The following is a 27,774-nucleotide window of genomic DNA, read 5'->3' on the forward strand; positions in this document are numbered from 1 at the left end:
ATTTCTTTACATGGCTGGTGAACCGTGTAGGCACCATATCTTAGCAGCAAAAAGAAACACATATCTCAGATATTTTCTAGTGTCTGGGGTTTCATGTCCCCACCACCACCACACACACACACACCTGTGGCTGGTTAGTTTTAACTGTCAACTTGACACAACCTAGAATCACATTAGGAAGAGTCTTAACGAATATCAGGTTGGCCTGTGGACATGCATGTGGGTATTTGTCCTGTCATTTGTGATACTGAGAGCTACCCTGAATATTCACAGCAGAGGCACCAGGTACAGGATATGCACATCAGAGTGTGGGGCTTCAAAACTCTGGCTGCTGGAATAATTATTCAAACACATTTTTCTACTCTCTTGATGCTATGGAGTCTGCCTCCTATCACCCCGTGTATGCACTACAGTCTTCTCCAGGCTGTGAGCAGATCGGATTAGTGAACCACGCTAATCTTATCTGCAGTGTCAGGAGCCAAGTATCAGCCATCTCTGAACCCTGGGCCAGGAATCCCTCCCTCATCAATGGTTAATCAAAATAAGCACTCCAGCAAAGCTGGCCTCCTTATAGGCTCAGACAAATGTATTTAACTCAGACTTGAGCAATAAAGGCCAAGATGACTGGTCCAGAGATAAATACATGACTCAATGAGAGCCAATGATAGACTATATAACTTGCTGCTGAGAAAAGCTTTCTCTTTTTTATTTAGACTTAGACTCCAGATGATGGAGGACTAATGCAGTCATCTTTTAACCTTTTAATTCTAAGAGTTAACATGGAGAACAGGGGTGATTTGGAAACACTGGGCCCTGTTGATGCCATATGAGGTCCAGAGCTCACCTGTGCCTAAAATTGACAGCATCATATTATATGAGAACCTCACTCCTGGTTTATATGAGAAACTATGTGACCCCTTTCTGAGAAACTCCCTCCATCCTTGCCCTCTCATCTTCCATAACTGTGGCCAGAATTTGTCCAAGGAAGATAATAGGAGATAGTGATGTCATTAGGACAGAACTGGTCCCTTCCCCATCTTCCATGAGACTCGTGTGCTTATCTAATTCACAGGTCTGTTTCATAACATTCCAGGACACAAGATGTTCTGACACTTGAGTAATGAGTGATATTCACAAGATGTTTCCCCCTTCCCCACACAAAGGGTGCTAATGAGCACAGGTGCTGCGCCTCCCCTCTTCCAACATCTGTCTAAGTAATAAGGAAACACCCCTCTCCTTTCATGTCATCATGGGGTCCAAAATACCAATGGCATCTGCACTCTATGCAGGACATGGTAAACTCAGTCCATGCCAACAACACCCAAGCCAGGTGGTGGAAGAACAAATAGGTAGAGCCACTAGAGAAAGCAGCCAATGAGCCCTTTAGTCACTAACAGCCATCTCTAAAGCAAGGGATTCTGGGACAAATAATTCCTGGCTGCATCAGCATCTGGTTACTCACAGAAACAGATGAGAAGCACACCCTAACCAGGTTTTAACTAACATATGTGTGGATCAAGTCATCTAGGTCTTTTCCTCCCCCAAACTTTATTAATATTTAAATCATGCAGAACAGCACAAGGAGCATCCACACAGCCTCACCTGTGTTTCCTGAGTGGTAGCATCTGCCACTTGTGTTCTATTCTCTTGCCTTTTTAGAGATAGGTAAGTAAGGCAAGTAAGAGAAAAGGGAAGAGAGAGAGAGAAGTATGTATGTGTGCTTATGTCTATATACAATTCTTTCCTGAATCATTTGAAAATATTTAAAAACATTTGAACACTTCACCCTGACACCTTCAGAATCGGTGGCCTAAAACATTTTCCTACATAATAACAACAATAGCATTATAAATTCTACAGAACTTTACAGTAACTCCAAAGCATTACCCAGCATCCCACCAGTCCATCTCCAAACACATCATACAACACACATAGAATAGCATCAAGCACGAGTCAGCTAGCTGCCATGGCTATTCAGCCCTTTGTAACCCTTGCTCCCTCTTCATGACACCGAACTTTTGAAGAACACAAACAACTTGGCTTGTGGGTTGCCCTGGGTCAATTCAACATACTTGTTTCCTCCTGGGGTCTTTGAACTTGTTTCTTTACCTCTAGCCCCAAGTAATAGCTATGTGTGGGATTCATTTGCCTCCTTGGTCTGCTGCAGGCTAAGTATGCTGGGCAACACTATGTCACAGGGGAGTCTCCACTGCACATTGCCTCACACCAGGAGCCCAGGATTCCAGGGCTGCCCTTTTATTGATGGTGCTAAGCATGGCTGCACAGTGTAAGTGGCAATCAGCAGACCCCTCTGCAGTTTTCCTCTGTAATTAGTAAATCTCTACTGTTTCTTTGACTAACATCCTGGTCCAGCCCAGTCTCAGGTTCTATAAAGGTCTTTATATTGCTACTTTTGAACTTGGTATTAACACAATACAAGAAGGCTTTAATCCCAGCTGCCATGATGAGGAAGGCCAGTCCAGATGGGATGAAATTAGTTCCACAGATGTAAGACAGATGAACTATAAGCAGGCGTGGACCCCCAAACCTTCTTATCAGCCTTCATATCTTGAGCCCCACTTTTATCATACATGCTCAGTTCACCATACCACCTCTAGAACTGTGCCCCTCAAAATCCCTGCTATGACTAAAGCCTCCTCATGACCCCAGAATATTAGACCAATGGCCTGAAATCCCACCCGCTCAGTAGAACATAGAGGAAGTGATCAGAGACCAGTAGAACAGAATTTCTTAATATGCTTATTAGAGGAACCCAACTATGTTCCCCGGTGAGGTCACAGCTATGTCCACCTTCTGACACTAGATGGTGACACCTTTAAATCTATAACCAGTTCTCCTCCCCTCAGGGGCTGGCCAGGATAAGCACTGTCCAGACATTGCTACTCTACCTGGAGGCCAGCTCAGGTTTCTTAGCCCCCAAACCACTCATTATTGATCCATAACAACCACATAAAACACCCAGGGATCAGACAGAAGTCTGCTGACTTGAGTTCAAACCTTTACTCTGCTCCCACGGAACATCAGGCACACAATACAATCTTTCCTGGTCTCAGGTACTCTAGTCAGCATGTACTGTACTTTGGGTCTTAATTTCAGACCTAGAAAATAAAACTGTTGTTGTTGTTGTTGTTGTTGTTGTTGGGAAGCCATTAGAAGCATGGGAGAGCAATCTATCCCTTCATTATACAAATCTAAAACAAGATAGAAAAACAAATCCCTGGACTGGTTTTCAGGGTTTTCAGTAAATGCCTGCCCCTCTCACAAGCTTGTTTTTATATTTGTACCACGAAGTTCCAAAGACTGGTAATAACAGAAAATTTGGGGGGAGCTATGGGAGACAGATGCTGAAAATCCAGGCATGGAATAGTTCGTTACACAAATAAGGGCAGGAGGCTACACACTGCTCACCATTATCACAATGCCATGAGCTGCATATAGACAGAGAGAGGCCACATTCCCAGAGGGAGGTCTTCACTTTCAGTCTTTCTCTCTGTGCCCTTAAAAGCAGGTAATGAATGAGTGAGGTGTAGCAGGGAAAGCAGCTCTTGCTTTGTTCATTATTATTTCCATCAAGGCTATGGTTTTGACGTGGTCTTTAGAGTCAATGGACATTGGTTCAAACAATGTCTCTGCCCCTTCTCCATCAAGTGACCTCGGGAGAGTGGCCTAACTTCCCTGTACTTTGGTCCCTATGGAACAATGTTAGTATTGACACCTGGCCTGCAGAGCACTCAGGGTGCCCAGTGAGGTGAGGTATGTAAGCGGTGGGCACACAGTAAGTGGCAACTGGCCAGCACTGAGGAAACAGAGCAGCAGGTTTTTCTTTTAGAAATTATTGGATTGCCAGAGCGGGATCGATTGGTTGTAAGGCTCTGTTCTAGTTTGATTTTTGTTGCTGTGATAAAACACTCTGACCAAAAGCAACTTAGGGGAGGAAAAGATTTATTTGGCTTCTACTTCCAGGTCACAGCCCATCACCAAGGGAAGTCAGACAAGAACTCAAGCAAAAACTTGAAGCAGAAACTGTCGAGGAATGCATGCGACTTGCTGGCTCTCTCTCTCTCAGGCTTATGCTTAGCTGGATTTCTTATGCAGCCGAGGCCTACCTGCCCAGGGAATGGTATCACCCACAGTGGGACTGGCCCTTCTACATCAATTAATAATCAAATCACCCCCCCCCCAAACATGCCTGTGTATCAGTATAGACAAACCCTCAATGAATTGAGACTTCTTTTTCAGGTGACAAGCTAACTAGGACAAGCTTCTCCACAGAGCTGCCTTGATCTTTTGCTGTTTGGCTTCACCTGTGTCCATCTATTCCTTCTGGAGAAGGAATACTGAAGGAAAGGGGGGTCTGGCCTTCCTGCAGGCTGCATATTACAAATGGTTTCAAATCAGCATGTAGAGTCTTAAATCAAAGTATGGTTATGAGCAATACAAAAGAAAGAGCATAACTCTCAGTGCACCAGGGATTCCCCAGTAAGTAAACCTGTGTAGCCACATAGGCTGAGTTTTGTATAAACATTAGAGGAGATTGCCACCTTCTGCTCCTGCATGGGTCTGGCATCTGCATGAAGGTGACAATGATCAGAAGTCGTGTACTCCATGCAGGTTATTGTAACGGGCTAGCCTCTGCATATCTCTTAGCATCGAACTCGTGCAGGGGGACAACAGTGCTAGTCCAGTGCATGTCCTTGTCACTTTGAACCTGTCAGCTGTGTCGTGACAAGTTTGGACACTTTGCCAAGTAAAATGTGCAGCTGGCCCATCAGAATAATGCCCTGTGTCGGAGGCACGATTCAGTCCTCTCAAAAGGCTCGGCTGCTTCCTGCCTGCCAGAGATATGTGGAAGGGAGGTGGTTATTAGCTTTCTAAGTGACTCATTCTGAGAGCAATTACTATCTCTCTCATGTTTCTCGAATAGTTTGATCGAAATATACTGTGTTTGCAAAGCAAGATATTTAAAAATCCATTGTCAGTATTCTGTAGAAAAGAGTTTTGGGGTTTTTTTTTTCTTTCTGTTCTATGTTGTGTTCATCAGTTTTGCCTTCCTTCAACAGAATACCTGAAGCATCTAATTTTATATAGAAAAAAGTTGGCTATGGCTCATGGTTTTTGAGGTTCAAATTCTAAGGCTGGGTGGCCTTACTGACTTGGCCTCCCGTGAAAATGCTGTGTGTCAACACACTGTGGTGGAAATGTAGCTGAGAACACTGGCATCAGTGAGAAGGGCCACGATCTTCTGCAGAAACACGTGTCTCAAAGAACTCCCTCTAGGATGTGCCTTTTAAAGTTCCATAGATAACAGCTTCACACTAGTGAGCAAGACTTCAATCAGAGTGGGCCCTTGGGGCCACATCTAAATCCTAGTACATTTGATCTAGAGAGAATGCAGAAAGAAAGAGGAAGCAGCGAGCAAAAGACATCCGTGCTAATGTCTTAGTTTAGGTTTCTACATAGGCTGGTCCTAAAACATGAGGACCATAATCACTTGTAGTCAGTTTGGAAGTGATACCAGACAGCTCTGTAGAAGACAGGGAAACAAAACAGAAGAGGGGACAGTCCAGGTGGACCCTGTTGGCAGGTGACACTCAGCATTCTAGGGCCACTGGAGTGGACAAGGCATCTAAGTCACCTTCACCTTCCACCCAGATTCACTGGAGACCAGAGTTTGCATCCAACAACATCTGGTTCCAGAGCCACTCTGGGAATGGGGGGCAAGGATATAATACTGAGTACATCTGGCTTTCCTGGAGCTCTGCCCAAGCATGTGATGAGGCCAGAAAAAGCCCTGGCAGGGAGGTGAAGATACTTGCAGGCAGCAACTAAGAGCCTGCCAGGGGGAAAAAAAAAAGAAGGATACTGAGAAGTGGGGGAGGGGACAGTACTACAAGGCCAGGTAGGGATGCACAGGTGTGAAGAGTCAGGTACATACCCCCTCTTTCTCCATTGGTGGCAATTTAGTGCTCATATCTTTCTGCATTGCCTGGGGGCGATTCTAATCTCCCTCTCTCTCTCTCTCTCTCTCTCTCTCTCTCTCTTTCTAGATATAGATATAGATGATATAGATATAGATGATATAGATATAGATGATATAGATGATACAGATGATACAGATAGATATAGATATAGATATAGATATAGATATAGATATAGATATAGATATAGATATAGATATAGATATAGATATAGATATAGATATAGATATAGATATAGATATAGATGTAGGTCAGAGGTCACTACCAGTTTTCTTCCTCTAGTACTCTCTACCTTACTGTTTTTTGAGACAAGGTCTCCCACTGGACCTGGAATCCATTAATGCGGCAGGAGTAACTGTCCAGCAAGCCCCAGGAGCCTTAGTCTCAACTTCCCTTAAGTAGGGGTTACAGGCACATACTGGCATGTCTTGCTTTTTTGTGGGTGTTGAAGAATAAAACGCAGTTCCTCGTGTTTATATGGCAAGTGCTTTGCCGACTCAGCCCTCTCCCTGGTTCTCTCTCTTTACCTTCCTTGTACAGATCAGGAAATGAGGCTAGATGAGGTTAAATACCTAACTCGTGATGCTCCACACCAATGGATTCTAGATTCACCACTGGATTCTGGAGGTTATTTGGTTTCCAAGTCTTCGTCTCAGCCTTTCTCTGTTAATATACCACATTCTGTTGCACTCTCTCTCTCAAGGATAAGGCTCACTGGTTACTTAATTTTTCTACCTCACAGCAGATTAGAAGCAAGAATTGCCTAAACCATAACTGCATCTCAGCTTGCAGGGTCTAGACCACACCTTCCACTGTGCCACCCAGTGAGAGACGAACAAGGGGCACATCCTCCTTGAAAAGGTCCCCAGGGAAGCTGGGTGCTCTCTGAGAGACATCAGCAGGAACTGCAAGGATACTGAGGCTTGCCCTTCAGAAGGGACAATTTCAGGCATCAGGCTGACCCCATTCTCTGACTGAGCTGGAGTCAATGAGGCTTTCTGCTCCTCATTACAGAGGCTCAAACTTGCTAGATTAGCCTCAGAAGCAGAGGAGAGAAATGCCTGGGGGGGATGGGAAGGAAGGGGTTGTCTTAGAGGAAGACTATCCTGCTGCGTGGAGGTCATTGATGAGAGTGTGCTGGTCAGCATCCCAGTCTTATCCCCTCCCAGAATCACCAGGAGAGGGGAGGCTAGCTTTAGGTAGAGACTGAAAGACCAGGTTGAATTAGGAGAAGACTCAACATGAAGAAAGGATAGCTCCTTTTCACTTCAAAGCCCTTTTCAAAACCTGAATTCAAAAGCAGCCCCTGGGGAAGCCCTGCCTGAGAGGGCATCTCTCTGCCACCTTTAAAGATGAGAAAGAGGCCCAGGCGTGACTGTACCTATGGAGACCAGAACCACAAACAAACATCTAAAGCTTGTGCTCTCTGCTCTGGCCACACAGCCCTCTAATGGAGAGGTCTACAACTTTGTAAGCCCATCCATGGAAGGAATAGATAGAGGATGGTTCCCTTCAAATAATTGCCTTGCAAAGGAGGGATCAATAGCCCCACACTCACCTGCTTTCTCAGGTCTAGAGAGCTGGCATTGGTGAAGGGAACAGGAATTCCTGTCAGCTGCACAGAACAGGCCCTGCCTCCATGGTTCAGGCATCTTTACCCAGCAACTCTCTCTATAGAATAATTAGTCTGTCAGATGATTAATAAGCAGAGTATGTCTTTCTCGTGAATACCAAACAAAACTCACCAGGAGCTCGCCTCCATTCTGCTGGGCTTGGTGAACCCTGTGACCATAGACTGTAAACAAATGCAAGACACACACAGAGCCCAATAGTCATAAAATTGCCCTCTGTCCATGACTGCAGCAGGAGCCAAAATGTCCAAGACTCCAGACAGCCCAAAGCGTAGGTCTTACTCAAGTAAACAGAAGTAACAAAATATCTATAAAGTATATAAATATATATATGCTCCATCTCGGTGGAGCAGGGGAAATATGAGTCGTTCTTCCAAAGAAGAACAGGAGAAAATTCAGCCTTGAGAGAAGCTATGAAGACCTCAGCCAGAGATGCTGGGTGTGTAGACATTAGCTCAGCACATCTCCTGTTGAGTGTCATTCAAGCCACAGCCACAGCCACAGCTACAGCCACCAAGAAGTCTGGAACATCCGCCAGACTTGACAGTGAACAGTGGGAAAAGGGTCATTGCTTGGTGTGATTAAACATATGCATGCACCCATGTTCACAGTAACCATATTCATAGCAGTCAAATGATAGAAATAACCCATGGCCAGGTCAGATGAATGACTGAACAAAACTGTAGGCATGTACACACGTGTGTGTGTGTGTGTGTGTGTATAATGTGAATGTGCATATACATAATATGTACATACAGATATATAGTAGAAAATTACTTTAAAAGAAAAGTGATTCTGATACAAGCTACAGTAGAGACTAGCCATGAAGATTCCCTTATACTAAGGGAAATTAGGCCATCACAAAAGACAAATGCTTAGGAATCCACTTCTAAGAGGTACTTAAAAGACTCAAACACACAGACAGAGAGCACAGCAGAGGTTGGCAGGGGCTGCGGGGTGAGGCGTGGGGCATCAGTGCTTACTGGGTCATGGAAGTCTGTTAGGGAGCGGGAAAGCATCGTGGCAGAGCATGGTGACAACGGGCGAGCAACACAGGGTGAGCAAACACACACACACACACACACACACACACACACACATACACACTTGCACTAACTGCACACTTAAAAATGGTGGACATGGTAAGTTGTGTTTTATGTGGTTTGGCACTATAAGAAAACTCCCCTGCTGCAAGAATTTCAATTTTTCTGTCTTTACAGTACAAGCCTGTGAGTCACAACATCTTGCAAAGCTCATACCATGGGCTATATTATGCTAGCTGGCATCTGGCTGCTTTCTTCTTCCTAGTTTCTGTGGCTTGCACAGTGTTATTGATTAGACTGAGTCGAAAGCCACATAGAATAGACTTCCCACAGGAGGTAATTAGTTCGGGGTAGGGGATGCTAGACAAATACTGGGTTGTAATAGCAGAGTACTTCCAGCTTCCTATTTTTACAATGTAGCAAAGGAGCAAATATCAGGATGGACTTTTAAAAGAGATTCACTCTGTTTTTATGTGTGTGTGCATGTGTATCTATATGCACATGTATACCATGCAGGTGCTTTCGGAGGCTAGAAGTGGGTGTAGATCCCTCGAAGCTGGAGTTCTAAATGACTGTGAGCCACCCAACATAGATGCTGGGAACTGAACTCAGATCCTTTGGAAGAACATCAAATGTTCTTAGCTGCTGTGCTGTGTTTCTAGCTCCCTGGAGTGTGTGTGTGCGTGTGTGTGTTAGTGCAAGTGTGTGTGTGTGTGTGTGTGTGTGTGTGTGTGTGTGTGTGTGTAACTTTAGACACATATAAGGATCACCTAAGAGCAATTTGGACACCTTTTCATGATACCCAGAGGAGGAAAGTTCAGGTGGGGAAAGCTCACGCCTGCCTGTGAACTCATTCTTGTTTGGGATGCTGTCATTTGTATCCAGCCGGTGGCATTTTCCATTCTTCCTTTCCAAAGGGACTTCCATAGCAATAAAGAGCAGTAAACAGGATCCTCAGTGAGGAGGGAGGTCACCTCCATTCTGGAAGAAGGAACACAAGGTTTCTCAAAGTGTGCTCTACAAGCTCCCTGCTCAGGGTCGCTAATGCACTTATTAAAAATGCAGATGTCCTCCTGAGTCATCGTCTCTGGGAACACAGGCTCTAGGGCCGCTCCGGACTAAATAAGATTCATGGTCACAGAAGAGAGGCCTGGTGGAACGAGATGGTGGGGGGTTAAGTAGAAGTTCATTTCAGGTCAGCAGGATCGTATGTCGAAGGGTTGGTTCATTAGGAGTAAAGACATGGCAACTGAATACACAGCTCCCTATTCCCTCCCTGGTGACCCTCCATGAGTCTCTGGTGACCCATGGCGTCTGCTTTGTCACTTCAGAATCCCCATTCCCCACATCCTTAGACAGTCCCTGCCCACGAGCAGCTTCAGGAAGACAGAGGACTACTGTTCTCCTGTTGATGTCAATGGATGGAAATAGGAAGGCAATGACTAGCCTGGTGTTGGTACCTTGACTAGTGCCCCCAGTTTCCATGCCTGCTTCTACTCTGGTTGCCTACCTGCCTAGAGCTGTTCATCCACAGTATTTCTATGGCTACATCACGGTAGCTGGAACAGGCAAGGGAAACAGAGCTTGGTCTTGGATGCTGACCCTGAACCCCATGGCCTGGGCTGTAGCTCATTTGGTAGAGTACTTGCTTGGAATGCACAAAGCATTTGATCCCTAGCCTCTGTACAAGGAAAACATGTATAGGGGTACAAGCCTATAATTACAGCACTTGGGATGTACAGGCAAGAGGGAACAGAAACTTAAGGCCATTCTCAGCTACATGGTAAGCTTGAGGCTGAAATGATCTACACAACATCTTGTTAAAAAAAAACAGACAGACAAAACTCTACCAGTGGCTGAATAGACTGTAACATCTGCCATGGACCAGGAGGGTAGGGGCATCCTTAGGAAGTCAGAACATTCTCCCTGCCCTTTAGTTGCTTTTAGACAACGTGTTTCACGCTTCAATGAACCATGTATTTATTCATAAATACCTATATAACATTTTCTATGTTCCAGATACTCTTCTAATAGGTTTGTAAATACTCACTCACTTAATCTTATAACAACATTGATAAAGAGACTATTTTTTCTAATATAGCTTTACTTATTCTTTGAACTCTTTATATATGTAATATATTTTGATCATATCCACCTCTTCCCAACCTGTTATTATGTTAATGGTGCATGTTAATGGCAAAATAAAACACATCTTTAAAGCAGCCCTCTCTTACATTTCAGCTACAGTATCCTATCCTGAGACTCTGGGGAGACGAAGCAGTGGTTTTCATGGGTGTGAAAGAAAACAAACACATAACAGAAGTTTTCCTCCTGGCATCACCGGAAGGAAGAAGTGTGAGGTGAGCAGCTGCCTGGCTTCATGCCGGGCCCAGTGTCACATCTGGGAGCCACTGTGGCCTGTGTGAGGCAGATCGTGTGCTGGTGGGTCACTGTTTTGCACGTCTAAGAACAAGAGGGCAGTTTGATTCTCACATTTGAACCTCATCCAGATGAGCTGGCATGCTGCTGGTATGCTGAGAAGATAGTATCTGTGAGAACTAACAACTTGGCCCTAGTCACATGAGCAGACTTAAGCTAGATCTAAATAAGACACATCCTTGTGGTTGAAGTCTTCAGTCAACATACAGTCAGTAGCTACTATGGGTCTAGGATGGTAGCTCTCACCCCATGGCCTCTGGAGAAGCAGGGATTTCACTCTTGTTAGAAATGACAATTCTGAGCCACTATGACCTACAGAAGCAGATGCTGTTCTATGGAGTCCAGCATATTGTGCTTTACAAGCCTCTGACTATGAGAAACCCACCCCTGAACAAAAGGGGCCAATATATTATCCATCACAGTAAAACAAATGCTATGTCCTTGTATTGAGTAAGATTTTTAAGACTATATCTGAGCTCAACCCTGGCTCTATGGTTTGCTGTCTATGTGACCACAGACAAGCCATCTATTCTCAGGAAGTCTGTTTTCTTGTGTGTACTATTGCTTGTATGTACATACTGACATATGTTCAGCAGTGAAGCAGACCTGAGATATATGGTGTTGATGGAATTAAAGGAAAAGATGCATTCAGAATGTCAGCAGCACGTGGAATGTGGCCAGTGTGCAAGATAACACCTGTCGCTAGAATTCTTACTGTTGACGTTATCCATGCCATATCATCTGATAAGTATTTAATAAATACGTAACTGTTTTCCAATTGTTTATGAGTCAGAGGTTGGCAAGCTAAGAGAGAAAAGGAGAGAGAAAAGGGACTCACCAACTTGGTGGGGTAACCAGGCAACGGTATAACAGAATAGGTCTTCTTCAAAATAAGTGTCTGCCTGCCCCAACTTTTTCCCCCAGTAGCCAGCCTACTGTTAAAACCTGTAACGTCTACTATCCTCTCTGTAAGATCCCTGAAGTGTAGAGATGGCCCTCCAGTCAGATTCCCTCCAACAAAGGAAAGACTGATAAAGCTGTGTGCAGAAGAACAGAAGCAGCTGGTAAGGTGTTCAAGAGAAAAACGACATAGTGCATAGTGCTCTGGGTCAGCAGTAACAGGGTTGTCATGCAAGCATGAGGACCCAGGTTCAATCCCCAGAACAGAAGTAAAAAGCTGAGCATGGGGACACATGCTTGTACTCCCAGTGCAGGGGAAGTGGGGAGCCCAGTGGCTAGCAAGCCATCCTAACTAAATCAGTGAACCCAGGGCCCCAGTGAGAGACCTGATCTCAAAAACCTTGGGCAATGACCCTCAGTGTTGATCCCCGGCCTCCACACGCATGTGCACATACATCCGATCACATGCGTAAACACACACAAGTAAACAGATATTGATCCTGTAGCTTTAATGATGTCTACTTCCAAAGTCCACTGCACTGGGGATTAGGACAGTATTGTCAGCCGTCCTTGTAAAGAAGCCCCCTTCTCTCATGAGGACCTTGAAGTCCCCATGTCATTCTGGCATTACAAGTGATGGTTGAGCTAACCAACTGTCCCCAGAGCCAGGAGGCTGGAGTCAACTCCATACAATGTGGCGATGAGCACAGGCTGTTCTTTGAGTGGCAGACCACAGAAGAAGGGTCATAAGAAAGTGTTCTCCACGGGAGGGAGGTTGATGCCCCCCTTCTGACTTTGTATCAGCAGGACTCACTGTGTCTGTGGAGTTTGTTTTCTATCTGAGAAAGGCTGGTCTTGAATCCAAATGGCCATGCCTATACACTTCATTAACCTGAGAGACAGCTGTGTGAGCTCCCCTGCTCAGCGATCCACTTTGACAAGCTCCCCTGCTATTGTGGGCCCATCGTTTTCCTTACTTATGGCTGGACCTTGAAGAGTCAGACCGTGTCTCATTGAGCAGAGTGCTGTGTACACGCTGGGTGCTTCATGACTGGGGCAACAGAAGTCAAGGCAGAAACAAGCAGGTTGTGGGGCCAGAACCCAGCAGCCAATAGAAGCTGGTGACAAAGGAAAACTTTTCAATGGAGAAATTTAATTTCAGAGGCAAAACATCCACTCAACATTGTGAAGTCAATAATTTGATTTATTATCTGTGTGTGAAAGTTTTGTATGAACGAGACACTTAAACATTTATAAAATTAATATTTAGCTATTATAGGAGGGTTTGTAATTGTCTAATAATAGTGTATAATTAAATAGCAACTTTTAACATTACAGGACCAGGCTCCATTCAAACGCAACAGTGTTTAGAGTGAATGTGGAAGATTTATTATTAAGACTTGAAGTCTGTGAGCCATGAGCCCTCTAGTGGCTGAGGCACACAGTGCTGCCAAAGCCTCAGCCTTTCAGTCCATTCCCATTGTCTCACCCCTCACCCCTCACCCCTCAGCAGCCATGCCCTGAGTCGTGAGGAAATGGATAGGGGCCCCACAGTGTGTGAATGAGGCCCACTCTTCCTCCAGGACAGGATTCCTGATTTTAAGAGAATTCCTGGGGAATAAGAAAATGTCTCCCCTTGGGAACGCTGAGGTGCACCAGGTCAAAGCAGGGAGAGTTCCTGAGGTGTTGGTCCACAATAATGCCTCTGTGCAGATTTGAGCGTTCCCTGGGACAAAGCATTCAGTCCGTAATAAAGGCACTGTCCATAGGTGCTAATCCCAAAGTTCCAGGATGTGTGACTTGCCCAGGGTCCTTCATCTTTCTGGTTGTATTTGGGATGTCTCCTCTTCAAGAGGGCCTTCCTCTACCATCCTGCATAAAGCTATACCACCTACTACTCAGCTAGCCCCATGGAACATGGCCTCTGTGTGTGTGTCTGTGTGTCTGTGTGTCTATGCATGTCTGTATATAAGGACTGAACCTAAGGCCTCATGCATGCTAGACAGGTAGAGCCATATCAGCTTATTTATTTATTTATTTACTCACTCACTAATTTTGAAGACAGGGTCTCACTGACTTGCCCAGGGTAAATTTTTTCAATCTGTAGCCCAGGCAGGCCTTGAATTTGTGATCTTTCTGTATCTGCCTCCTGAGTAGCTGGGACTACAGGTCTGTGCCACCAAGGGTTCACTTCAGCCCTGGCTGCATCCAGGCCATGTGTTAGTTAGACTCTCCCACACCATAGCAGGTCCAGCTCCATCCATTCTCTGTTCACTTCTGAGGGAAAGCAACCAGCTAGGGTTTGGAACATCACAAATGATAAGATTAGTTACAACGCCTAAATCTCAAGCCAGGGTCCAGCCTCAGAGACGTACTTGATCTCTCTGGCCTTAGTGGCTGGAGCTCCTGGACATCCACTTGGGTTAGCCACAGACACCGTATCTCCATGTCCAAAGCCAAAGTGCATCTTGACCACAAATTCTTTCCCCCTTTGTTTTACTCAACACTTCAGATGAGGACCTCTTTCTTCAGTCAGCCATATGAGCCACAATCTAGGGTGTCCCTGGACTCCCCTGAATATCTCACTATAGCTAATTAGCATGGAGCCTGCTAATTGCACCTCCTGAGAAGTCTCATGGACACCAAGCCACATCACTCTGCAAGCATGATTCCCATTCTTTAGATGAAGCAGGCTTGCGGAGGAATGTGTGACTCATCTGTGGCCTTGAGACCTATTGTTCCATCTACCCGTTGCTACTGCTCCTACCATCATCGTTTAGTTGACCATGTGAATTAAGTAAGCTGTGAGTTCAGGATAGATAGATCCCAAGCAAGATAGATCCCAAGATATCCTCCACCATGAAGAGTCCACTGAGCAAGTTATGAAAACGCCCAGCCTACCAGCACACGGTTGTGAGGGACTAACAAACAGATCGCTGCTCCCTGCTATCTACCAGCCATCTACGGCATTTCTCTAGCCCTGGGCCCCATTCTCATCTGGCTGTTCAATTGTCATGGTTCTAGAAACTTTCTTTTCAGGTTCCCACTTGGGGAACTACTTCTATCATCCTGCAAGTCTCTTGGCCCACTGGCAAGGTCTAAGGTGTTGCTGATAAATGGCTGTTGTACGGATTCTAAGGAGGTAAGCCATGGGTGAACTGTCCCACAGTAACATGATGACAAGTTTCAGACTGGACCTGTGTTGGGGTTGGAATGCAGACTTTAGCTTTTATGTAATCCTAGTAAGGCAGCAGTTTCTGGATGCAGAGTCAGCCCAGGTGAGAGGAGTGTGCCAGGCAGCTGCTCATCCCGTGATTCCAGTTGTCTGTTTACATCAGTTACCACGGCAACCTCATCTTTCAAGTTTGGAAAGTCTTATGAATATGATCGTACTGGTATTATCAATTTCATGAGAAAAACAGGCAGATGCATCAACCCTCCTGGGGAGTGCAATTTCCTTGGAAGCCTTTTGCAATCTGGTAAATATGACCAGGAAAACAGTGATGACATTCAGTTCCACCCCACTAATGCAGGCTTTCTAAAAATCCAAATTATGTGTTTCCCCAACCTATGTCCTGGTGTGCAATTAGTTCGACAGTATCGTTTTGATTAGATAAATGAAAGAAATTTCTGGTTTTTAAATTGGCTTCTCTTACAGATGGGTACTGGAAAAGACATTGAATTGTTCCACACAACTGACTAGGAAACCAATGTGGTTCTGAAGTTGATCAAGGAAGCCTCCTTGCCTGCAGTATCCAGGGACCTGCCCTTCTCCAAGCCCAGTTTTGCCTCCCACTGTGGCCATTGTGAAGCTGTGATTATTTATTTATCTTTTTGTTCACCTTTTTCTCTCCCAGAGCCCCAGTCCTCTCTACAATGCCTGGTCAGTAAGATACCAGAGATAGAGTTGATTTTGTACTTGCTGTATGCTAACTGCTCTTTGCAGTGGTACATCATCGCCAAGCTAAGATGAAGGCGCTAATAGAGACAAGGTCATATTGTTAGTAAGATATGAAGATGGGTTTTGAACAAAGGATGCTTGCTTACCAGTATCTTACCTAACTCAGCACTCAGTTTCACAGTCTTTTGAATGGATGGATACAAGAGTCTAAAGTGAAGGCAAACATTAAATAAACCATTACTCAACACCTATAAAGCCCCAGAGAACTGTGGATCATTGCGCCATGAACTGGTAGAGCGCTCACATCCAGTTCCCAATCAGGAGAACAACAGGTGGGACTTCTTTTTGTTTGATTTTTGAGTCAGAGTCTTATTCTATAGCTCAGGATGGCCTGGATGTCACTATGCAGCCCAGGCTGGCCTTTAACTCATTATGTAGCACAAGTAGACTGGAATTTCTGCAATTCTGCTACCTCGGCCTCTCAAGGGCTGGGATTACAGGTGTGAGCCACCACACCCTGCTGGAAGTGACATTTACTTTACTTATGGGACAGTGTGCAGTGTGAATGGACGTGAGTGCTCTCTCCTTGGAGACATGGGTGAGTCAGAGCTCAGATTCCGAGTAATGCCTCCTGTTGGTGATGTGGACCACAGGCCATTTCCTCTTCCTGTCTACAGACTTCTGACTCTCTGGAGATGAAGTGGGCGTGCTCATCAGCTCCTGGTCTTGGAACTCAAAAGAAAGAAGGTGGAATAAGTGTACATTCCATGGAGGTGCCTGGTGATTGGGAGTCAAGGGAATCTGCATCAGGGTGCCCCCTTTCCCTCTGGAGGATGCTAGATGGTTCCAGGGGTTGGCTTGCTCTCAAAGATTCTGGAATAGGTGAGCACCATGTATGTGCAGGGTGAATCAGCTTCAGTTGGTTGGGTTTTATAGTCATGATCATATAATAATCTTGACTTAACAACTAAGATGTCACTCCTCCCTGGATGTCCTGTCCCTTTATGTATCTCATGGATATGGAGACCTGCCCAGCAGATCACACACACACACAAATAACCAGCACCAAGCCGGAGCAGAGATTTTCAACTTCAATTCAGTAAGTATCTGAGCCCCGTAGAAACATGAATACACATTTTAGTTATCATCCATCTGGGATTTTTTTTAAGTATGTAGAAGAGACACTGCACCATTCTGCTGCCCATAAAACATCAATTATTTGGTTTTAGTTTTTTTTGTCTGTCATTGTCGTTGTTATTCAGGGTTTGGGTATACGTTCAATGGATTTTTCTTAGAACTCTGTCCTCATGAGCCCTGCAGTACAGTCTCTACCATCGCTGTCTCTCACCATCTGTGCCTTTTGATGGGGATCAAGCAATGGCACTTTGGTGAAATGTTTTTCCCCTGAATTCACTTGAGTCAGCAGAGAGAGAGCACTCTCCTCTGCATGTTTTACCTCAAAGCAAGCCATCGATTGCCTTTTGTGAAGGTGACACCCAACCCTCACTAGGAGAAAGAAAGTGACTCCCATCATGAGAGACTGAGAGATGATCAACATAAGCAAGTCTTACTAAAATAACTCTTTTAGGCTAACTTCTCTCATAGATTTCATAGCCAGTTTCCTACTATTTTGGTTCCCTTGAAGCCCAAATACTGTTCCTTTGTTAACACAGTATTTAGCTTCCAAATCTGCTTCCTCAAGCTTTCGTTCTTTGTGGGGCACTGGTCATGGGCAAATAAAGGGGTGGGAGAGATGACCCACATCCCACCAGAGCTTGGGGGCTCTGGACAGGTGGATGCAGGAGACTGCCGCTTGCTCTCCATGATGCCGGGTGGGTGATTGGCTGTGGGAAGCCATGGAACCCCAGTCCACAGGGGTGCAGAGGGAGCCGTCTGGAGTCCCTGGGCCTCACAGAAGCCAGGATAACAGGTTCTAGCTCTTGGGCATCGCAGAACGTTGCTGTGCACTGTGGAAGAGCTGAGAATGGGTGGGGGCCCCAGGGGCAGCTGGGTCTGCCCTGGAGCTGAAGGAAAAAAAGGCAGGGGAGAAGGCTCTGGGTGGTTTCCACACAGATGAGAGTCTTCGGTCAGGTCTGGTGAAAGTCACAGATTTTGAAGGAGAACTCAAAACCCTCACTTTACTAAGCGAACGTACTCCCTAACTACATTATAAATATCTGTCCTTATCCCCACAGAAAAGTGTAGGTCTTGCCCCTGTCAAGGAAACTTCTCTTTGTAACACATGGAGACCATTACAGAAAACCACACCAATCAAAATGCAGAGTTGTGGGAGCCCAGTACCAACTGGTAAGTCTGCAGCACAGCTCCTGCACCTAGAGCTCAGGAATCACTGCAGAAAACAGGCAGAAAGAGTCTAGGAGCCAGAGAAACTAAAGTTCACAGTGGAATTATGTCTCTTAAAAATGTCAGAAGTTACACTCATAAAATATCACTAACATGGCTGCCTAAACATGACCTGAACAAGGTCAACATCAATAGACATGCGAATGTGGGTCAGGGAAAGCACACGCGTCTTCAGCCCTAGAGTAGGAACTACACAAAGTCAAGGTGTGTTGAGATCATGAGAAATCATCTTCCCCACCGAAGAGCACGCCAATTAGTTATCCAATACTAAATTGCCATCCCTGAAGACATGCACATACAAGTAATATGTATACGGAAAGCACGCCATGCCTCTTATATGTTTAGGAACACACACATGCACGTATGTGCACACACATGGTACATGGAAGTGTTTGAAAGGTGTGAAAGGATGGGACAAATTATGTAAGTGTATTATAGTATCAAAATACTAAAAATATAATTACAAAGAGAACTTTGTGTTCCTAGAGGCTGGGAGGGAGGCTGACATGCTGACTACTCCGTCACCCATCACCGCAGTGATAGACATTCCCAGCCCTGTGGTGGGGACACAGGGCTTGCAAGCACAGTTGCTGTTGAAATGACTGCCTAAACCAGTGGTTCCAGCTTTCACCCCATTCCTCGGATGACTCTCCTCACTACCCACTGGAAGTCCCAGGCTTCTAGTGCCATCTTTTCAGGTTCATAGGCTCAAAACAGCTCCACCAATCCATAAAGGGGAATTTTTTTCTCCCAAGAAAGGAGAGCAAGGGCAGCAACTAGCAACTCCTTCTCCACCTACCCCATCTCCCATCACCAGGGAGTCTACCAATTTCACCCCAAAATAATGACCAGAATGTTTCTTAGAACCTGAACATTGCTACCTAGGAGTCTCTTTGTTTTGTAACTTTACTGAGAAACTCACAAACAAATTCTACACATTTTAAAGAGGTTCGGAATTCACTGCCTCAAGAGGACACATAAAGTGAATTAATTATTTAGCTATTTTCTGTAAAGCTGCTCAGAAATACCTCAGAGGCATCTGTGTTTAATTCTGCTAAAAGATTAGCAGTCAGCCTAATTTCTCTTTTTCATATTTTACTAACTTTTCCCTCCTCTGTTTACTCCATTAAAGTCTATAACCACATAGCAGATGAAAGAATGCATGTGATTGTTTTAGAATGCTAATTTCACCTAACCCATGGTGACTGATCAAGGTGATTTCTCCTTCACCAAGGAAATGACTCTATGTGCCTCTGACTCCCCAAGTGAATGTTCAGTTCTGAGACTCTGTGAGGGATGTGCTGATGGAACCAAGGAGCCGTTTACATTGCAGACCTGCAAAAGTAGAGCCTAGTGATGAATGTGAGGTCAATTATCACGCCTCTCTGGGAGACAGGGGATGATGAAGATAAACCACGCATAGGTAGTCACTCTGATAACAGAAGTCATGAGGATGTGAAAATTATAGGCTGAGAAGAAACCCACAGAGATAACTAACACAGACAGAATCCATTGTTTCTGTGGTTGTTGAAGGCCAGAGTGAGGGGGGTGGGTGGTGAAAACATAAACAACACAGCCTTGAGAATGGTGATGGACCCCAATTAGCTTCCAGGATCTTTATGAAGTCTGGTTCCTTTAATTTCTGCCTTTGTACTTCAGAGAGTACACATGTAACATAACCCCTTAAAGAGTGGGGTCCTCTGAGTGGGCCCTTGTAGACAGAAGACACAAGCTAGTGGTCTAGGCCCAACAAATAGACTATATAGGGATAATAGCTGTTTACTTGTTGTTAGGATAAAACACCCAGGAAAACAAGCAACCCCACCCCCACCCCCAGAAAAAAAGAAAAACCAACAACTTATGGGAGAAAAGGTATATTTTGGCTCACCATTCAAGGATACAGACTGTCATAGAAGCACAGCCAAGCTGACAGGAACTTGAAGCAGCTGATTACACTACATTTCAGTCAAGACAAAGAGAGGTGAAGGCTGGTTCTCAGCTGCCTTTCTGCTCTTTACACATTGTCCAGCATCCCAGCAAATGGTGCTACCCACTGCAGGTAGCTCTCCCATCTCAGCTTTAACCTAATCAAGGTAACCCCCACAGGCACACCCAGAACCTCATTTCCCAGGTGGTTCTGGATCTCATCATGCCTTTACCCACTGAGCTATCTGCCAGCCTGGTTTTCTAATTTCCAAAGGCTCCTACACTTCTTGGCTCGTGCCCTCACCCTCTGGTTTCAATGGCAGCAATATGACACTTTCCACTCTCTATTTCCCTCTTTGTGGAGATGAACTGCTGTTTCTGCTTTGACCTTCTCACTCCCTGTCATCCTTCTAAAGATACCTAAGACTACCCAAAAGACTCAGCACAGCCTCCATTCCTTGGGAGCCTTCATTTGATCATCCATTGTCTTAGTAATCTAACTGCACCAAGTTCATCTTTGCTACCTGCAGGGGCATAATCAGCCCAGATGGCCCAGGTGAGTCAGGACTGGGATGTGTCTGTTCAAAGCAGAAAGCGGTGTTAGAATGCACTCTTACATCCTTCACTCCTTTGCATCGTTTACGCGATGACCTCGGATTACCTGGGCTTTGTGAGTCTCGATACGTTAACGCTTTTGGGTACCCTCTTCAAGGAAAAGCTTATAAACATAAAATTAATATAAAGGCCCCTAGACATAGTGGTTCATCCCCATAATCCCGGCAACTCAGGAGGCTGAGGCAAGAGGTAAGGCTGGAATGTAAGGCCAGCTTGGGCTCCAAAGTAACTTCCAGGTTAGCCCAGATTACGAAGTAAGAATCTATCTCATAGAAACACACCCCACCCCCGTGCCCATAAAATGTAGTTGTTTACAATGAGGAGATAAAACAGCACATGACTGATCTCAAAATTCAACTCATGCCACAAATGCCAGTAAATCAAAAAAGAGAAACAAACCATTATTTGTTAGCTAACACAACTTGTATTAGTTTTCCCTTTGAAGCCTCTATATACAAGATTTTGTGATATTTTTTGTGATGTAGTTCTACATGTCTAACAAGTTTGATTGGTATTCGGAGTGTTTTGAGTAAATAAATAATATTTCACACAGAAATATCCAGTATTTGTAATAATGCTATAGGCTATATGCTATCAATAAGGAAATTTTGACGAAAAGTAATGCACATAAAATCCACGAGAACACAGGCAGACAAAAGAAAATTGGTTATGCAAACTGGCTCAGGCAGTTTTGGGGTATGAGAAGTCCCACATTCACCCTCTTGAAAGCTGAAGAACCAGGAAATGTATAATTCAGTCTAAGATCAGAACATCAAGAACCAGGCCAATCCCAGAGTCCAAAGGCTCAAGAACAAAGTGCTCTGGTGTCCAAAGACAGGACAGGAAAGCATGGATGCCTCAGTCTCAAAACATAACAAAACAGAAAGGCACAACTGCAATCCCATCACTCAAAACATTGAGGCAAGAGAGTGTGTTCAAGTTCAGCCTGGGCTGTACATCATTATTCTGGAGAGAGAGAGACAGAGATAGCCAGATTCGTAAAGCATATTCATACAGGATCTGCTCATTCAAATGCCAGTCTCTTTCTAAAGCACTTTCATGAACACATCCAGAAATGCTTAGCCCCATAAAGCTGACATATAAAATCAATTATCCCAGGCAGCTGCACAGCCAGAAGATGGGAGCTCCCAATGGTTTAGTGGCAAAAGTCAGGCGATCCTTTTGTTTGAATCCACCTGCATGCCTACATGTTTCTGTTATTCATCCAACCCTACACAGAATCCCACCCTTCCATCAAACTGCCCTATCCGACTGTCTACACCTCCACCTGTTGTCCCATCTGTCCCAGCTCCCACCTACCCATATATCCATCCAATTAAATCCTTATTATGATCAGATAAAGACAAGCCTTTCTGCTTCTGATCCTGCTTTCTCCATTTCAATCTATAAAGAGATCTTTCTATAACAACGTGAATGTAAATGCTTTGCCTCATTTATCATTTCTCCTTCCAGATTGCGACTCAAGTCCCTCTACTCCCTGTAGAGGCTTCTTCTCTTTCGTGCTATTCGAATGGCTTATGCATGACTAATTAATGCCTCTAATCAGAATAATCCCCATTTCAAAACAGACAAGAGCACATCTCAAGCATTGCGTTGTCATTTCCTAGAACATAATAAGGAAACAATAGTTGGGAATTATCCTCTTACTAACAGTAGAGACATTTGTTCAGGGAGAGGTGGATATATGAAATCCAACTCAACAGCTGGTATGGGGGAAAGGTTCCAATACAAATGCAAAAGCACAGGAAAGAACCAATTTCCTAATAATTTTTTTTCCTTGTGGCTGTCACACCAACTCAGGGGGAGAAAAGGTTTAGTTCATCTCAGGCTACAACCGATCATTGGGAAACCAAGGCGGGAACTCAAGGCAGAGACTGAAGCAGGGCTATGCTTACTGGCTTGCCCAGGCTGCTTTCTTACACAATCCAGGATCATTTGTCTAGGGGTGGCAATGCCCATAGTGGTCTGGGCCCTTCCTCATCAATCACTAATCAGGAAAATTCACTGCAGGCTAGCCTATAGGCCATCCTGATGGAGGTATTTTCTCAATTGAGGTTCCCTCTTCCCAGATGACTCTAGCTTGTGCTAAATTGGCAAAGCAAACAGTTACAAGCACATTGAGAAACCTTGCCTCAAAAGGTTAGAGTGATAGATGGTAAGATACCATGACATGGGCCTCTGACCCATGTGTGTACATGGAGTGTGTGCCTACACAGGTACACATTAAAAAAGAAACTTCTTAATAGTCCAGCTGTTACATAATGCCCAGTCCTGTGGTTTCGAAGTGTGTGTCCCACATCCCTCTGGGCCACTTGAAGGTCTGAAGGTGAAGTGCTGCAAAGCTTACAGGAACAGCCAGCTACCTCACTGCCTTCGCACAGTGGTGACCACCATGTTCCTTGTGTTTCCAGGAAACTGTGTGGGTTTTTTTTCCATTTTATGTTGAAATATATTTTAATAGTTCACTGAACCAAACAGCTGTGGCCCAATGAGGTTCTTGTTTTCTGTCAAGAAGGCAATTAAGGGGACACCAGGACCCAGCATTATTGTCACATCTGTCACTGGTGAGATAGAACAATGGCTGCATCTCAGGATGATGTGAACTCAGACAGCTCCAGGAGCTTTCCCATCACACACACGGGGCAGAACCTCTTCTTCTGGAAACCACTTGGTTTCAAGTTTGCAGTCTGCAGCCGTGACATGCACAACAGATAAAAGTGCACACCTAAGTACTCTCTCTACCCCCGACTCTCTTGATATCTCAGCAGAAGAATGCTGAGGAGCACCCTCACAGGAGGAGGGGGAGCATGGGGAGTGGGATGGGATGGGGATTTGCAGAATAAAGTAAAATAAACAAATAAATAAATAAAGTAACCAATAAAAAAAAAAGAAAAAATAGAAAATGACAGTGTAAAAGTCAGGTGAGCAATTCTATATTTCCCAATTGGAATGAAATGGACTAGATATCCCTGAGGCTGGAGCCACAGCTCTTAGGCTTTGAATGTTCCAGACTACAGCTGCTTCCTGCAACCCCCAAGTCATGAGCAACTGTGGCTCCTCAAACTAGGCCTGTTGCCATTGCCCCTGGGCTCAGGAGAATTCTGCAGAGCCTAGCTACAATGCGAAGGAATTCCCATCCTCCTCCCACTTACCTTACTGTTACTTTAATCAGGACAGTGCACACACAAGGAGCAGGGAGTAGAAGAAAAGATGACACCAGGCTAGACAGAGAAAGGTTTGAAAAGAAAATAGGCCATTCCTGCTCTGCCTACTTCCTGTCCCCTTTAAAGAGAACCACTATTCTGATAGTGCACACACAGCCTTCCGGTAAAATATGAATGCATTGTAAATATATATGATTTCAAAATATTTGATCAGGGCATCTTTGCCCATCTATCATCTATCCAGGCATGCGAACAGATCTTCCCCTCCTCCTTCGTTTGTGTTGAAGATCATTTAATATAAAATATTTCTATTTTATTTTACTTTTTATTATGTTAAAATAGACATAATATTTTCCATAATTTGGCACTCAGGTTTAGCTCAGCAGTAGAGCACCTATTTATTATACATGACATACTTGGTTTTATCCACAGTGTTGTAAGAAATAAATATTGCATGTATATATCCATTTATAATATCTCTGAGGTATATAACCCAGTGGCTCTCAGAACATGCTCAGATTTTTATTCATGCACATATGTGTTTTGTATGTACACGCGTACATTGCACGCATACTTATTGCCTGCTGAGGTCAGAGGAGGGTGTCAGATCCCCTGGAACTGGAATTACAGATGGTTGTGAGTCATCATCTAAGTGCTGAAAACCCAACCTGGGTTCAACTTTGTTGCAAGAACAATGACTTTGAGATTCCATCATTGTCTGTCACAGAGTTGGAGAGCAGTAACGTACCCATGTCAAAGTCTCAAGTGAACCCGACTTGTCTCAGACCCAGCTCTCATTCCGAGTCATCTTAACAGAGACTCAGAGGTGTTTGCGGAGCCCACTATAATTCCCAATGGCTCACCTGTGGCACATCCCCTTCTAGCTTCTAGGGGCTAAGGCCAGACAAATTCCTAATTAGGTATGGTCTCTCCATGCCTGCTTCTGTTTCTCCATTTGTTCTCCTAAGACACCAAGTCAAATTGTCCTAGCTTGGGACCAGAGTCCAGCCTTAGCTTAATAAACCATTGACCTAAGATACACAAATAGAGCCCCTCCAGTAAGCCAATGTAAGGGATTGTTTTGGAAACAAGTCAGAGAAATCCCTCTTCCCTGCAGATGTCTACAAGGTCCTGATTAGCACCACTGATGCAAAGGACCAGAGTTCTCATCCCACTTATAAAGAAAAGGATAACATAGAATACTGATGGAAAACAAACATATCCATGGAACACTGACAAACTTGAAACAAAGACAGTGGTCAGGATGTGACAGGCAGCCGAGAGGAGACTTCGTAAGAGAGGGCATATTTCATTAATGTGACGTCATCTTTTTCAAGTAAGTGAACTTTTTTTTTCAGTCTCACCATAACAATGGCAAGAACATATCTCTTAGGTGAAGTTCAGGCGCACAACTTCCTAAAGTGAATCAGGTAACTTTATAGTAAGAAAATATATTCTACTCTGAGGTCTGCCAGTAGCTGAGGATGCCAAAAAAAAAAAAAAAAAAAAAAAGGTATACTTGAAAGATTTCAATAAAGTTTCATTAAGAGAGAGATGACATTGACCTCCCTGAGTAGATGGAGGCAAACATGCATCACACCAAGGAATGCAGAAATCCCACCAACTTGCTGATACCTACAAACAGGTGCCTCTGACTCATCTTAATCACTCAGCACAATGTGTGTGATGCTTTCTTTCCCTTCTGACTTGTCAATTCCAACTATAAAGAGCGGAATGATACAGTCCTCCAGGGATGCTCTCAGCCTTTACCTTGACTCCTTCAGTCCTGACTGAGAACATTCATCAGGCTTGATTAACACGCAGGCTTCTTTTCACTGCCACACTTCCCTGAGAGCACACACACTTTCCTCGAAGAACTTAGAACAATGAAGTTCTTCCCACTCCAACGGTAGGACAGGTAAGAGAGCTAGGGAGTGAGAACCACAGCAGGGCCAGAGGCAGACTCCTAGGATACCTGTTGGGAGTTACGTCAACACTGGGAATTTGACCTCGGTCATCTACAAGAGCAGCAAGCAGGGCATCTTTCAGCTCAGGAATGGCTTTTAAATCAGTGATTGATAAGACTGTCCTGATGACTACAATGTGGATGAAATATAAAGCTAATTTGTTCAACAAGAAGAATCTGGGAGGGGGTGACTCGTTTATTCAGGAACCATGTACACTGCTTCCCTGGCACTGAGCTATAGAAATAAGATTGCTAAAGCATGACTCTGTCCTCAAAGATTTCTATTTGTGAGAAAGTAGAGCACAGAGAACGAGAAGACAGATCACTGTACATCCCGCCCGTGAGTGTAAGCAGCAGTTCTGTGAGCAGGAAAGCAGCAGACCCCAGTCTGAGAAGTAAAGATGAAGTATCCTGCTAAAAGCAGAGGCTGGAGATCAGGAAGGATGGCCGGGGGAAGTAACACTTAGCCTGGCTATTAAAGATCATGTCAAGTCTGGTATGATATCATAAACCAGGAATCCCAGCACCCCTCTACAAGAAGAAGAATGTGGGCTTCAGGCCAGCCTTGGTTACATAGAGACCTGCTGCTTAAACACACACACACACACACACACACAGAGATGCACATGTGCATGCGTACATGTGTGCACTTTAAAGAGTCAACAAGTTGTCCACACACTGGCTCATGGTACTTGCTGCTTGCCCTTCTGTCCTGTGAGTACAGGCTAGTGGCATGGTGCTGACACATTCAGAGTCTTCTGTCTCCCAACACACTAGCTTTTCTGGGCTGAGGATGGCATGACTTCTGTTCTTCAAGTATTGCCATGGCTCTGACCAAAGCTGTACCATAGATGTTCCTCATTATTTTCTGTCCAAAGTTTCTTCCACACTCACCACAGCCATCTTGTTTTTTTCATCCCAGACTTCCCCACTGAACTATCCACACCTAGAGACAGGACCTCCAGGAAGCTGGTTGCTGGGAGATGATACAGAGGCACAAGCCAAGGATGCACTCCATGTGAGAGATGAGAACAGGACTACTCTCACCCATTGTCAGTCCAGGGTAGTTGTGACTTGGCCCTTAGTGGTGTGTACTCAGTGGATTAGAGTAAGCCCAGTGCTGAGCTTTATCGATGATGGGTCCTTAGAAGATGCTACTGTGTGAGGCCAAAACCAATTGAGGGACTGGAGAAATGATTCAGTTAAAAAAGTGCTTGCTGCAGAAGCAAAGGGACTTGAGTTCCAATCCCTAAAACCCATGTTTTAAAAAACTCAGGTGTAGTAAAGCCACTGTAAATAGAACCCACTGGCCAACAAGTTTAACTGAATTGGCATCTTACTGCCAGCAAGGACATCAATACCAATTTTACCATCCCAACTCCCCTGGAAGAAGAAAAATATCACAAACACCAAGTTTTTTCTTTCTAAAAAGCCAAGAACAATTTGAAAAAGCAACTAGCCATTTGGCAAAACTAAACTCAAGTCCTAACAGTTTGAGGCTCAGTAACTCCAATCTTCAGAGGTTTTGAACCGAGCTGAGGGAGTGAGGAATCTGCAATTACCCCAGGCTGCCCGCCTCAGTTTCTGCACTGCTTTGCCCACATTAAATTCATGAGAAATGAATCAGAAGTGCAGATTCACTGTGGCAGACCTCAACTGGGGAAGCAGGACTGACATGCCCGATATGGTAAAGTCCAAACTAAGCGGAGAACGGGCACACACTGAAACTTGAGCCTGCCTTCACGGCCCCGCCCTGGCCACATTCTATCGAGCATCATCTTTATAGGACATCCATGCTGTCATTC

The sequence above is a fragment of the Mus caroli genome, unplaced genomic scaffold (assembly GCF_978045245.1).
Source record: "Mus caroli unplaced genomic scaffold, Mus_caroli_1 scaffold_8, whole genome shotgun sequence".
Classification (NCBI taxonomy): Eukaryota; Metazoa; Chordata; class Mammalia; order Rodentia; family Muridae; genus Mus; species Mus caroli.